This window comes from Empidonax traillii, unplaced genomic scaffold (assembly GCF_003031625.1).
Source record: "Empidonax traillii isolate 1590-97213 ecotype Southwest subspecies unplaced genomic scaffold, ASM303162v1 scaffold34:size3740991, whole genome shotgun sequence".
Taxonomy (NCBI): Eukaryota; Metazoa; Chordata; class Aves; order Passeriformes; family Tyrannidae; genus Empidonax; species Empidonax traillii.
Window position 1 is genome coordinate 2730202 of NW_020955227.1, and position 4737 is coordinate 2734938.

Genomic DNA, 4737 nt, shown 5'->3' on the forward strand with positions numbered 1-4737 from the left:
GTGCCACCTTCCTTTTGGTGGCTTGCTAAACTCCATACTCATTTCTGTCTCCGCTATTCTCAGGAACTTTTACTTGCCAAGCTCCTTCAGGAGCTGGCAGTGCTGGGAGGCTCTCCTGGGCAGAGGTGGAGCAATCGGTGTGTACGCTAGGATGTATATTTGCCAGTGGAGAAAGCGCTGAACATTTAGGAATGCCCTGGTTGCCCCTGTGCTGTGCGTTACAGCCACTTGCAGAGGAACCGGGTAGGATTCAGAACCAAGGAGAGCTCCAGCCGTGACGCCGAGGATGCTCCTTGCCGGCGCTGACGAGAAAAGATTCGATTTCGTTGGTACCACCAAAAGAGCCACCCTAGTGAGATAATTTGGGGTATTGTGGTGCCGCCGAGCTGACCCCATGACCCCATGCCCACGCCATGTGGAGCTCTCCTGTGGAGGGCACTGGTGTACTTTCCCACTAACCAGCTCACACAGCGTGCACAGAGAGAAACTCTGGCTCTCTGGTGATCACTCATCTCCTGGAGGGATGTAGAAATTGTGTGCAAAACCCCAGTGATTTTAAAGGCAGGGACCAGGAGAGAAACGTAGCATAAAAGGCAGATTTTTTTTTTTTCCTTACAGTCTTCTTCCAGTTTTGTTTCCTCTATGCTTAGCGTCTGAATCCCTTTCAACCTTCACACCATATTGGTATGGATTACATGCCTCTATTAGTTATGTACCTTAATTCCCACTTTGGGACCTGCTTACACTGTCTTGCAGCTTGCTCCATCTTACTCATCATTTCCAAATTAGCTGAACTTGATTGAGCCAGATCAGGCTGCAGCCCTCATGCACAAAGGCAAAGAGAAATTAGTCACTGCGCTGCCACCTCTGCAAACTCGTGCTTTTAAGAGCATGGCTTTGTGCATCTGAATCGAGCAGAGGCCACGTCTCTCCTGATGCTTCAGTAAGAGTTTAATAAGGTAAAAAAGTTCACGAAGCTGAAAGGCTGAGTGCAGTTCAGATGCGTTTATTGTATCAAGCCTTCCCTGCCTTGCCCTGTGTCTAGACAACATCTTGATAAAAGCAGCAGTGACTGGCAAGGGGGCGGGGGGATTGTGTTGATATTCTGTTGCCAGAAGTAAACCAAACTAATGGCATTAATGTGGGTTCTCGTGGGTGTAACCAGAATTAAGAGCTCTGGACCCGTGAGTGTGGGTGCATTTGCTGCGCATGGAATGCAAATGAGTGAAAAAAGTTCGACGAGGCTTGAGCTAAAAAGGCAAATTGAGCTGAGCTGCACATTCACTTTGCCCCTGGATGCCAAGAAAGCTTGCTTGAAGATCTGCAGAAATAAGCCTTTTTTCCCCCCCTCTCTTTTCCCAAGGAGTTAGAGCGTGCTGTAGAGTGCTTCGTCTTTTGTGCAGTGCTCCCATTTTTTGTTTCTCTTCTGGTTCCTTGTTTTATGTTTCATGCTCCTGAATTGCTGCAGTCATTCCCTTGTTCTATCTTCCAACAATTGTCAAGCAAAAAAAAAAAAAAAAAAAAAAAAAAAAAAAAAAAAAAAGAAAAGAAAAAACCCCAAACATTCTGCAAACTAACTTTACACAGCACCACAGACTCCTACCCTGGCAGAAACTCGAGCTTGTTTGCTTTATTTAAAACTACTCCCTTGCACACATGATATAACTTCACAGATGCCTGGAGTCTATTTACCTCCTGGCTTATTTATCTTGAAATGGCCAATGGAAACTGCTCACATTTTTGTCTTGATAAGAATCCAATCACGGAAATTGATTGAACTTCTTCTTTGAGCTTTTCTCTCGCATTTACACTTTTCAACCAGCCTGAATTGTTTAATCTACAGTTAATTTAGAGACATACAGCTGTGGCTCTGATATATCAGGAGATCAAGATAAATGGCTGGAGTGTTCTTATGAGCAAAAATCTCTCCAGATTCCAGTACATAAATCATTTGTTGTGAAATCGCTCATTGTCTTTAGGCAATGTCATAGTGAAAAATTCAATCTATTCATGAACAGAAAGTCAAGGGATTAGGAATGGTTTGAAGGGAAAGACACCACTTTAAAGAAAAAAAAAAAGGAAAAAAAAAAAGAAAGATTTATCTCTTAATGCTCCCCTAACACAACTTCCCTGCCCTTGTTTTGCAGTGTGGACTCTTGAATTCAATTTCCCACTCTTTGTCTGCAAACTCTAGTCAATAGGAAGCGATGAAGATGTCCCCAGGGGAAGAGGGGTGTCTTTGTTTGTATTAATTCAGGAACATTTTCTCACTCTTTATTCCCTGATGCAACAGAGGAAAGCTGGAAAGTGGCTCACTGATGTTTTCTTACTGAGGGTCAGCCTGTGATCCATGTGCTTCCAGAGAAATTATTTACTTGGGCTCTTTCTGCAGAGCTCAGGGAAGGGCTGGGTAAAATTCAGGCCCTTTTTTGAAACCTTGATAGACAAGAGTGTCCCCAGTTTTTTGCCTGTTCCTCTCACACATAAAACGTCTCCTTTCACTTGAGTTACAACCTTCCACCTTGAGAGGGTGAGGGATCATTGTCAGTAATGGAGGAAGTTATTTGCTGGAGGAAAACTGGGAAACTTGGGGTTCAAAAGACACAAACAGCATTGTGGAAGTATCTGTGTGAGTGAAACAGAATAGACAAAAAAAATGCCCCCAGAATAAAGTTAAGGAGGGAATGGAACCACCCTGCACTTCCAGGTCTGAGTGACTTGTAGAAGTTTGCATCCCAATTCAAATTTCCCAAGTGGGAATTCACATGTGAAACTAAAGGCTGAGGATACCCAAGTTCAAACCAGACCAGATCTCTGGACCTGGAGCTTGTTACAGAAATGATGGGCATAAACACTCAAGACCAACATCTTTCTCTGTTCCAGGGAATGCTGCATGACACAGGGGGTTGATATTTTCTCTCTTGTAGTGTTCACAAGAAATTCTTTTCCAAAGACATGATCACAGCCTCCTAGAGCCAGAAGGTGAGGGGGATATCCACAGGCCACCTTTATGAAGATTTTTGTATATATTTAGGTGGCCTAAATTCCACCTAAGCCTTTATGACTTTCTTATTGGCTGGTTTTAGACCTTCATATATCCCTGGTCAATAAGGAAACATTAGACTTAGGGACTTAAAGATTTAGGTAGAATTTAGGCCATCTGAACATGTCCCTCTGAGCCTTTGTGCTAATTCTAAGGCTTCATTTTCTTTTCCTGTCCTTTGCTCAGATGGATTAATGGAGTTATTGCCCATCTCCCCTTTACTTTCCCTCCTCCCTTCCCACTCTTCTGTCCTCAGCTTTGTATCACACTTTGGAATGCTCCACAAAGATGGCAAAAGAGTGTTTGCTATTTATTAGCCCAAATCCACAACCTAATGAAGAAGAATGTTTATTTATTCTGAGGAATTCAGCCCCTGGAGTCCTTCAAACATTGAAGTTCTAACACTTTTCACCTGGAACAGCTGAGCTGGCCAGGAGAGACCAAGCTTTGATGGGAATACTTGATACAAATTTCTAGCCAAGCAAAGCAGCAATGTTACTGCACACAGGATGAAAATCCCAGCCTGGAGGAGCATACACGTGAAATTGTGAATCATTTAATAGTCCTGATGAAAAAAACCTCTCTAGGAGTGGGAAGGTTTTTGCTTGCCGTGGCAAAAACATCCAAGATCCCTGTAAAAAGGCACCTACTCCTTTTTTTTTTGTTTGTTTGTTTGCTCTGCATGGCTATCAGCAGGTGACTTCCCTTGCCCTGAAGCAGCTCCATCACCCAGACACAGCAATTTACTCTGAAGCAGAAGCAAAGCCACTGCTCTGCTTGGCTACTGTGGGCGATGTCAAATGCAACAGGGAGCCTGAAGCCAGCTTATTTCAGCCTAACCTAAGGCAACAGTCAATGTGACTGCTCTGTGCTCCAGCTGCTTCCCAGCTTTAATCCATTTAATTTGGCAAAGTGGTGCTAATGAGATTTCATTGACAGGAAGGCCCACACCAGGACTGAGGGTCTCAAGGGGAGATGCTGAGGCAATTGCCCGAGCTCCTTGGGAAATGCAAGTCTAAGTGTTTCAAAATATTCCACAAGTCCCCAGCTTCCAGAGGAGGCTTTATAAATGTGTTTATTATACAGGTACATGGTTATTAAAGTGGGATTTTATGGCTACTTCAGCAGATACAAAGCGCAACAAGATTCCATCTCTAATAAGTAATAAATATGGGTCTCTTGGCACTGCTTTGCCCTGTCACCTACAAACCAGGTTTATCCTAGTTTTGAAGACCTGGAAATCTGAACAGTTGACAAAAACATGGTTTAAATACTAACCTTCATGTCTGAACCTATTCTCTGAACCCCACCCAGAGCTGAGGGATCAGTAACTATTGAGTGGGTTGTACAACATGATCCTCACACTGTGCAAATGACATCTGAGAGCAAGGAACACATCGGTCCTGAAATGATTTTGAGAATCCCACCAGAAGACATCAAACTAACCAAAAATCAAACTGTGGGCACTGAGAAATGTGGGGTGGAAGAAACGTAGAGAAATTCATCCTTTTTCCCCCCGTTTGATGGAGGCAGTTTCAGGTGTACGATGGGTTTGCATGGTGGATGTTTGTTCATCTGATGCTCAAAAACCTTTTTGACCTCCTTATGTATTTGCTTGATTACTTCGCTGTCTTCAAAATTGTAGCATTTTCCCCACATCTGAAATTAATTTGATTTGTTATTATTCTTCCCCA

At 43.3% G+C, this 4737-nt stretch overlaps 1 long non-coding RNA gene across 1 annotated transcript; it reads left to right on the forward strand.

The window, feature by feature from the left end:
* Positions 1-249: 249 nt before the first annotated feature.
* LOC114054572 lies at positions 250-2515 on the forward strand. The gene is made up of 3 exons (XR_003570499.1): positions 250-352; positions 757-943; positions 2148-2515. It is a non-coding gene; the product is annotated as an uncharacterized LOC114054572 (long non-coding RNA).
* Positions 2516-4737: the final 2222 nt, after the last annotated feature.